Source organism: Eptatretus burgeri, chromosome 6 (genome assembly GCF_056783735.1).
Source record: "Eptatretus burgeri isolate ZD-2024b chromosome 6, Ebu_testis_v1, whole genome shotgun sequence".
In the NCBI taxonomy this organism is placed as follows: domain Eukaryota; kingdom Metazoa; phylum Chordata; class Myxini; order Myxiniformes; family Myxinidae; genus Eptatretus; species Eptatretus burgeri.
In genome coordinates, this window is record NC_140966.1 from 33535640 (window position 1) to 33545390 (window position 9751).

Sequence of the window (9751 nt, forward strand, 5' to 3'; positions counted from 1 at the left end):
ACAGTAATTCAATATTAACCCACCTCAGGGAACAAACATACGATTGATTGTCGAGAAATTTGAAGCAACAGGGTCGGAAGCCACTGCAAAGAAGTCCAGTCGTCCGAAAAAGGCAACGAATGTAGCTAAGGCTGAAGAAGCCATCAGAAGACTGAAACAAAGTCTGCAAAAGTCAACTCGCCGTTTATCTGCAGAGTTGGAAGTGAGCCAATCAAGTGTTATCCGTATCCTTCACCAGAAAAAATTGAAACCTCACATTCCATGCTTACTGCATGCCATTCATGATGGAGATGACGACGACCATCTTCAATTTTGCAAAGAGTTCTTAGCTAAACTTCACGAAGAGGACACAATGCGAGACAATATCTGGTGGTCAGATGAGACATGTTTTAAGCTTAATGGCACAATTAACAGACACAATTGTGTCGACTGGGCTACGAATAACCCAAGAGTGACAGTTGAGAAGGAGGTAAATTTAACTGGAGTGACAGTTTGGGCAGCCATATCTCCATTCGGGATAATTGGACCCTTTTTATTTGTGGGATCTGTCAATACAGAAATTTACCTGGATATGCTGCAAACCTTCTTTTGGCCCAATGTACAAGATCAGGACTGTTATTTCCAGCATGATGGAGCTCCACCTCATTATGGACGTTATGTCCGTCAGTGGCTTGATGAAAACTTTCCCAGAAAGTGGATCGGCTGCCGTGGTCCGATCGAATGGCCGGCACGCTCCCCAGACCTTGCACCTCCAGATTTCTTTCTTTGGGGGCTCATGGAAGACCTTGTTTATCGTGAAAAGCCTCGTACCATTCAGGAACTGAAGGCTCAAATCACTGAAAAGTTTGAGGAAATGGATATCGAACTCTGCAGACGCGTGTGTCGCTCTGTGCCTGCTCGGCTGCAATTGTGCATCGATCACGAGGGAGGGCACTTTGAAAATTGCAAGTAAAACAGCTTGGTGCAGTTCCATAATAATTTTTTCTTGAATAAATGGTTAGATAAACATGTCATTCATTTATTTCTACCTTCTTGTACACTGTAATACAAATGGCAAACAAACAATCAACTGACAGAAATTTGGCGCTACTTCTGACTCACCCTGTATATAATCCATTCATTAAAACGGCCCTGACGAAACAAGTGGCCCCTGCAACACTTGTGGCTCAATTCGGAATGAGCTCGGAATCACTTGTCACTCAACAACACCTATGACGTCAAAATTATCATTAAAACATTCTACACAACAATACAACACCCCTTCCAAACCTCAGTATGACAAATAATAATAACGTTAATATTCGTAAGTCAAGTATAAACAATAATAATAATAATAATACTAATAATACTAACTAGCCGAAACCCCGTCACAGACGGATTCCGTTTGTTCAACCACCCTCACCAGCTCACCCACACTCGAGGGACATCGACTGGACAGGGCGTGCTTGCCCCGCCTACTCATCCCCCACCCCTGCCCCATTCCCCCCCCTCCCGCCTTCAATTTGCTTACCCCCCCCCGCCAAAAAATTTAATTACCCCGGCCCCGCCCCCACCTCTTCACTCCCCGCCCTCCGTCTCTTGATTCCCCACCCCACTTGCCCCCGCCCCCTGTCCACTCCCTCATACTCAACCCCACCTAATTCACCCCAGCCCCCACCCACTCATTCCCCGCCCCATTTCCCCCCCCCCGTCTCCCGCTTTCAATTTGCTTATCTCGCCCCCCGCCTCTTCACTCCTCGCCCCCATCTCAACGAAAAGTGTTTATTCTGCCCCAGAGTCGAAGGTTGACTATTGGCACGATGTGCGATGCACTATTACAGGTACGTAGTTTCTTTCAGTCCAGGTCACAGTACCGAGAAAAACGTGGCGCGACCGCCAGGAGGAGCACAAAATTGGTCCTTCAGTATTAATATATAGATAGATAAGAGCAAGACAAGTGAAAAGTTCTGTTACATATGGCATAACTGCGACAATAAGAAAACATTTCGCCTTTTCGGGAAGAATAATCATGGAGAGTATTATATCCATACCGTGAAGGGCGAGTAAAGCCTAGCTCAGGTAAACAAGAGTTAAGGAAGTCGGCTCGAGTTCGAGCATCATCGTGAATGACAGGGAGGGGATCTCTCGACTCTTCAGTGTGAGTTACATCAAAACGAGCCGATTCACTAAACCATCCACAGAGGCCGCTTTAGAAGCTTATAATCAAAATTATTGCGAAAGAAAACGATTTGCAACAAACACGACATCACTTACAATTGCCAATGGAGTGTTTTACGATGAGAAGCGAGCCACGTCTCACACTATAAACACTCTCAATCCGGCAAACGAGTCACGCAGAGGCGCCATATTGGCCATGACGTCACCACGCCGCGCTCGTCACGGTGACATAAATTTACTGCGTCATCACGTCGCATTGCTCCGCCTCAGTTGGACGTGTGAGTTAATTTGTCTGCCTTGATCCTCTTGCAATCATCACCCTCTGGTTTTTTCGCTCGTTGTAAAATAAATCCAGGTGAAAAAATTTGACTTTTTTTCGACATCAATTATAAAAAAAGCCTCATAGAGGAACTCGACGTTGAATGACAAAAAGTGCCATTGTTGACACAGGGAGGGGGAGAGGGAGATGGAGAGGGAGGGGAGAGGGAGGGGAGGGGGAGAGGGAGGGGAGAGGGAGGGAGAGGAGAGGGAGGGGGAGGGGAGGGGAGAGGAGAGGGAGGAGAGGGGAGGGGAGGGGAGAGGAGAGGGAGGGGAGGGGGAGGGGAGGGGGAGAGGGGAGGGGAGAGGGAGGAGGAGAGGAGAGGGAGGGGGAGAGAGGGGAGAGGGGAGGGGGAGAGGGAGAGGGGAGGGGAGGGGAGAGGGAGGGGGAGAGGGAGGGGGGAGGGAGGGGAGGAGGGGAGGGGGAGAGGGAGGGGAGGGGGAGAGGGAGGGGGAGGGGAGGGGGAGAGGGAGGGGAGGGGGAGGGGGAGAGGGAGAGGGGAGAGAGGGAGGGGAGGGGAGGGGGAGAGAGAGGGAGGGAGGGAGGGGGAGAGGGAGGGGGAGGGGAGAGGGAGGGGAGGGGAGAGGGAGGGGGGAGGGGAGAGGGGAGGGGAGGGGAGGGGAGAGGGAGGGGAGAGGGGAGGGGAGAGAGGGAGGGGAGAGAGGGAGGGGGAGAGAGGGAGGGAGAGAGGGAGGAGAGAGGAGGGAGAGGGAGGGGAGAGAGAGGGAGGGGGAGAGAGGGAGGGGAGAGAGGGAGGGAGAGAGAGAGAGAGAGGGAGGAAGAGAGAGGGAGGGAGAGAGGGAGGGAGAGAGGGAGGGGAGAGAGGGAGGGAGAGAGGGAGAGAGAGGGAGGGGAGAGGGAGGGGGAGAGAGAGGAGGGGAGAGGGAGGGGGAGAGGGAGGGGAGAGGGAGGGGAGAGAGGGAGGGGGAGAGGGGAGAGGAGAGAGGGAAGAGAGGGAGGGGGGAGAGGGAGGGGAGAGGGAGGGGGAGAGGGGAGAGGGAGGGAGAGAGAGGGAGGGGAGGGAGGGGAGAGGGAGGGGGAGGGAGGGAGGGAGAGAGGGAGGGGAGAGGGAGGGGGAGATGGAGGGGAGGGGAGAGGAGAGAGGGGAGATGGAAGGGAGGGGGAGATGGGAGAGGGGAGGGGAGGGAGATGGAGGGGAGAGGGAGGGGAGGGAGATGGAGGGGAGGGAGGGAGAGGAGAGATGGAGGGGAGGGAGGGAGGAGGGGAGATGGAGGGGGAGGGGAGAAGCGAGATGGAGAGGGAGGGGGAGATGGAGGGGGAGAGGGAGATGGAGAGGGAGAGGGAGGGAGGGAGAGGGAGAGGGAGGGAGAGGGAGAGGGAGGAGGAGGGAGGAGGAGAGGGAGAGGGAGAGGGAGGGGAGAGGGAGAGGGAGAGGGAGAGGGAGAGGGAGAGAGCAGGGGAGAGGGAGGGGGAGAGGCAGGGAGGAGAGGGAGGGAGAGGGAGGAGGAGAGGGAGGGAGATGGAGGAGGGAGATGGAGGATGAGGGGAGATGGAAGGGGAGGGGGAGATGGAGAGGGAGGGGGAGGGGAGAGGGAGAGGGAGGGAGAGGGAGAGGGAGTGAGGGGAGAGAGTGGGAGAGGAAGGGGAGAGGGAGAGGGAGAGGAGAGAGGGGAGAGGGAGAGGGAGGGGGAGAGGGAGAGGGAGGGGAGGGGAGGGATAGAGGGGGAGAGGGAGATGGAGAGGGAGGGGAGGGGAGGGATAGAGGAGGGAGAGGGAGATGGAGGAGGAGGGGGAGGGAGAGAGGGAGAGGGAGAGGGATGGGGAGAGGGAGAGGGAGGGAGAGCGAGATGGAGAGGGAGAGGAGAGGGAGATGGAGATGGAGGAGGGGAGGGGAGAGGGAGAGGGAGAGGGACGGGGAGAGGGAGAGGGAGGGAGAGCGAGATGGAGAGGGAGAGGGAGAGGGAGATGGAGAGGGAGGGGAGGGGGAGAGGGAGGGGGAGATGGAGGGGAGAGAGGGGAGGGAGAGAGAGTGGGAAGGGGAGAGGGAGGGCCAGAGGGAGGGAGATGGAGGGGAGGGAGATGGAGAGGGAGGAGGAGGGGAGAGGAAGGGGAGGGGATGGGAGAGGGAGGGAGGGGAGGGGAGAGAGGGGAGTGGGAGAGGGAGGGAGTGAAGAGGGAGAGGGAGGAGAGGGGAGAGGGGAGAGGGAGAGGGAGGGGGAGAGGGAGAGGGAGGGAGAGAGGGAGAGGGAGGGGAGGGAGAGAGAGAGAGGGAGGGAGGGGAGGAAGGGAGGAGGGAGGGAGGGAGAGGGAGGGAGGGAGGGAGAGGGATGGAGGGGAAAGGGAGGGAGAGGGAGGGGAGTGAGGAGGGGAGCCAGGGAGAGGAGGAAGGAGGAGGATGGAGGGGAGAAGAGGGAGGGGAGGGAGGAGGTGGAGGCAGGGAGAAGAGGGAGGGGAGAGGAGGGGAGGCAGGGAGAGGAGGGAGGGAGAGGAGAGGGAGGAAGGGAGAGGAGGGAGGGAGGGAGAGAGGAGGTAGGAACGAAGTGGGATGAGGAATTGTGGAAGTGGGGGGAGGAGTGAGGAAGGGTTTGGGGAGTGACGAAGGAGGTGGGAGTGAGGAGGAGTTGGGAAGAGGAGGGCAGCATGAGGGGGGAGGGGAGGGACACACACACACACACACACACACACACACACACACACACACACACACTCGGCTCTAATTGAGAAAAACGTTCATATGGCGAATAAATCAGAAATCAGGTGTTATCAAATGTATTTTGCTTTGACACTCACAAAGAGAAACCAATCTTACCTTTGTAAAGCACTGCACCAAGTCATATAAAATAACCAATTACTTTAGAAACAGTCACGAGGACAAAGGAAAACGTGATTGCCGATATGCTGCTGAGGTTAAAAATTAAAACCTCCAAGATGCGGGAAGAAACTTTGCAACCACGGCGCCCGTAACCAGGCATGCAGGCATACACACACACACACACACACACACACACACACACACACACACACACACACACACACACACACACACACACACACACACACACACACACACACACACCGCTGAGTCACTAAATTACAGATCCAAATATACCCATACTTGCGATACCCGTGCACATGCATGGGATAGCAGTACAACATAGCTGGTAGCAGACGATAGAGCGTACACGGGGAATGACAAAAATACGCATTGTGCAAAATGCAAGTGGTACTATGGAACGCCAAGACTTTTTTACCAAAGCATTGTCGGCATGCCTGCTAAGTGCCACAACAGTTTCATAGGGATCGTGTGACGGCGAGCCGAGTTTTTAGTTTGCAAGCTTGGTATTATAATAGAGATATGTACCTCTACCCTGTAGCAACTGCCGACTGTACATCCTGATCGGGACAGGAACTGTACCACCATCCACTGTAGGGTGCTCAGATGTCCACAAGCGGCTTAAGTATCTATGCAAGCACTCCAATTAAATGCTTGGCAAGCGATAGCTATGTCCGAATGTCCAAACTATGTCCGAATTAGACAAATGAACACTTTTTCAATAGTCGTAACTGCTGCTAAGTTCAATTCTGGAGCTTAACTTTTGTAATTTCGCTTTGTTCAAGAGATTCTCGAGGTTATGGCATGTGTGGAAATGAAATAAAGCCACGAACGCTGGCGTCTCCAGGCGTTTATAAGCATTCCAATGTATCCAGTGATTCATAGCTATGATGAACAGGCATTTGATAATAATATGAGTGAGGAAAGTGAAAAAAAAAACTTTATCCTCAAGAAATCCAAGTCAAGGCATGGTTGAGCAGACCAAAAAACATGACGGCTTCAGACCCCAGCGAGGTAACCCAGGATATGCCTTAATACCCGAGAGCAGGGGTCTCCAACCTTTTTGGGCGGAGGGCCACAAAACCAAAGTGGTGAGGGACGGAGGGCCGCACCTCAAAAAAGGACACCAAATTCAAAAAATATTTCTATAATTAATATGCGGAAATTTAAACAAAAATTAGTGCTGAATATATTTTTCTTGCCAACGAATATGATAAATGAATAATCGTGTTAAAAACACATGTGTCTAATCTGAATCAAAATCATAATAAAAATTACAGAACGCTTTGATCATTGACCCTGACAATTTGGCAGTATCGCAGGCCGCATTGTAATGTAAACTTAATATGGCACCGCAGGCCGCATAAATCCGTCTAAGGGGCCGCAGGTTGGAGACCCCTGCCCTAGAGATCGAGTTGGCCGAGGATCGCCTGATAAAGGATATAATTAAATAAGGCCGTTAATTATCTTCAAAATCGGTGTTTTATTCACCCATGCACCCAATTTTCACTCAAGCACTTCCTTGGAGTACCATTAGTATGCATAAAAAGTTTCAGGCTGCAACGCCTCATGGTTTTCGAGTTATGAAGGAAACACGCACACCCTCCCTCGTCCCATCCTCTCTCTCTGGACTCACACCCCCACCTCTTCCCCTCCCTCCTGACTCCCACTCCTCCCCTTCCCCTGCCTCCCATAATGAGTGGAGGTTGGCTTTGGTGTTTCCCACTCTCTGAGGACATAGACAGTGCAGAAATGCAAGTTATCTCAACAGCTGACTTGTAATACCCTCTGCCACCACCACCGGGTGATGCTACATGATGCACATTTACATAAAGTGGGGTGGCTGAGCTCCAAAAAACAGGTCTATTGTGCACTTTCCCTGAAAATAATGAAACTTGGCACATGGTTAGAGTAACACCATACAATGATTTTTAGTCCAGGGGCCACCGGAAATTGCACCCCGTATGGTGGCCATCTTGGAATTCAAAATGGCTGCCACTGTGGACCTGTTTTGTTAAATATCTCCTAAACTAGTACAGATATTGAGACAGTTGAAACGCCTATAACTCCATGTTAGGGCTCGAGGAATGCAATGGTGACATTAAATGTTTGAAAATTGTGGCTGCTATCTTGAAATCCCACCATCCACAGCTATTTTGCTCTAAGGGTTTATGCTCACATTTCAGAGACAAATAAATTTTTGATGCTTTTAAATATTAATCAAACTATGAAACTGGTCGTAGTTATGCATCTACTCATTTCAGGGACATCATCCATTGTTATGGTGACTGCTCAAGTGATCAACCATACATCGGCCCATTCATCTGCAACTGGAGATGGCAAAGCGCATCAAACTTGTGGATCCATCTAAGCCAGATGCTGAAATGGGTCGAGTTACTCAGTGGGAACTCTGCATTATTTGCCAACAGAACACCACTGAAAAGATTCAGTTTCCCAGTCAACGAAAAGGTGAACAAGGTGAAGCAACACTCGCAGGGTACAAAACATTGGCTGATAATCTCCTTGAGTTTAATAACCTCGGTCTGCTGCCGAGAACGATAAACATTGACACATTGGATGAAGGTCATGGTGTCGAGGCAGCTTTCATTGCTCATAATGCACGTTGGCATAGGTCGTGGAGGCTTACGTACAACAATACAAAACTGGAACGTGCAAGGAAGCGTTCTAAAGATATACCGGCTGATGATGCAGGTGAAGGTACATCTGGTGTTTCTCAGCGCACTCGGTCAAGTTCTGCATCATCAGTTTCTCAAGATCTCTGCTTTTTCTGTGGGCGGTCATCTGGAAAAGAGAAACTTCATGAGGTTTCCACTTTTAAAACAGACAAACGTGTTCAAGAGTGTGCTGCACTTCTATAAGACGATGACTTGCTGAGACATCTCAGTGGTGGAGATATGGTTGATCTTGAAGCAAAATACCATGCAAAGTGCTTAGCCTCTCTCTATTATCATGCATCATCCATGGTCCAAACGGAGCAAGAAGGCACCGAGAATCTCGATAACATGCTCCGTAGCATAGCATTTGCAGAACTTGACATATATTGAGGAAACCCGTTTGGAGGATGCCACCATTGCTCCTGTAGTTAAGCTAGCTGATGTATCAAACCTGTATTCCTCCAGGCTGGACCAACTAAGAATCAAGCAGGAAAGCCACATAGAATCTACAAGGTTCAAGCAGCGAATTCTTGCCCATTTTCCTGACATGAGAGCAACTAAAAAGGGCAGAGACATTTTGCTAATGTTTGATGAGGACATTGGACATGCCTTAGTAAAGGTGTGTCAACAGGACAGTGACAGTGATGCAGTTCACTTTGCACGGGCAGCTCAGATAGTCCGTGGACATCTGTTTGATAAATCCAAGCCATTTGATGGTTCATTTGGTATTTTAGTGCAACATGTCAGGAGGAATCTGTGCCTAGTTCACTTATATTATTAGTCAACATGATACTGGAGGGTCCTAGCATTAAGGACCAGGCGTACCAACCTTCTAACCCAGCTGCACTAAGCTTGGCACAGCTTCTTAAGTTCAATGTAGTCAAGCATGCCCGAAAGCAAAATGACAAACCCACTAATTTGAGACACAGTCTGGAACGGGAAACCCCACTGGCAATTTATGTTGGGTTGAAACTACATGCAGAAACCAGGAAGAGAGAATTGGTGGAGAAGCTCTCCCAGCTTGGTATCAGCATCATGTATGATAGAGTTATTCAGATTTCTGAAGGGAAAGGATATGGGAAAACCCGGGAAATGGGAAAGTGTGTGCCTACTCTACAGATTAGAACAGGTAGTATGTCCACCAAACCTAAAGCAGAACTAGTTTACTACATCCGCTGTTGACAATATCGATGTTAACCCGAGTTCTACAACAGCTAAAGACTCTTTCCATGGAACCGGCATCTCATTATTCCAGCACCCAACACAACCTGATGACGGCACTGATCGTGGTCGAATCATTCTTGGTGGTGCAACTGGCATGAAGAAACTCCATGCTTTGCCAAATTACTGCACCAATGTACCACCTGTTAAGGCAAGCGTAAAGGGGTCACCAGTTCCAGAAATATGCCTCAAGTCTCTGGCGCGGGAGAAGACGTCCGGTGACGATAGATGGCTCGAGCATGTAAGAGAGCACTGAGATCGCACCAAAATTGTGGCTGCCATCTTGAAACCCAAGATGGCCACCATTGACAAACTATTTTGCTCAATAACTCATTAAGTGTTAAAGATATCAATACAGTTTTAAAAACTGTATGGATATCTTTACTACTTAATGAAATATTGAGCAAAATAGTTTGTCGATGGCAGCCACAATTTTCAAACATTTTATGTCACCATTGGCTTCCTAGAGCCATAAAATGTAGGTATAGGCGGTTCAACTGTCTCGATATCTGTGCCAGTTAAGAAGATATTTAACAAAACAGGTCTACACTGGTGGCCATTTTGAAATCCAAGATGCAATTTCCG

At 50.5% G+C, this 9751-nt stretch overlaps 1 protein-coding gene and 1 pseudogene across 7 annotated transcripts in view; one reads left to right on the forward strand and one right to left on the reverse strand.

Moving 5' to 3' along the window:
* The window catches only part of PPFIBP1 (PPFIB scaffold protein 1), a 262577-nt gene extending 260176 nt beyond the window's left edge, over positions 1–2401 (reverse strand). For 5 of the 7 annotated variants that reach the window (XM_085884524.1, XM_085884523.1, XM_085884522.1 and 2 more), the window contains exon 1: positions 2254–2401. The gene's annotated coding sequence lies outside the window, so the exon portion shown is untranslated. The remainder of the gene's footprint in view (positions 1–2253) is intronic. The other 2 variants (XM_085884520.1, XM_085884525.1) reach the window with 2 other exon arrangements.
* A 5111-nt stretch (positions 2402–7512) lies between these two features.
* On the forward strand, positions 7513–9382 carry LOC147024519 (uncharacterized; annotated as a pseudogene).
* The last annotated feature ends 369 nt before the right edge of the window (positions 9383–9751 follow it).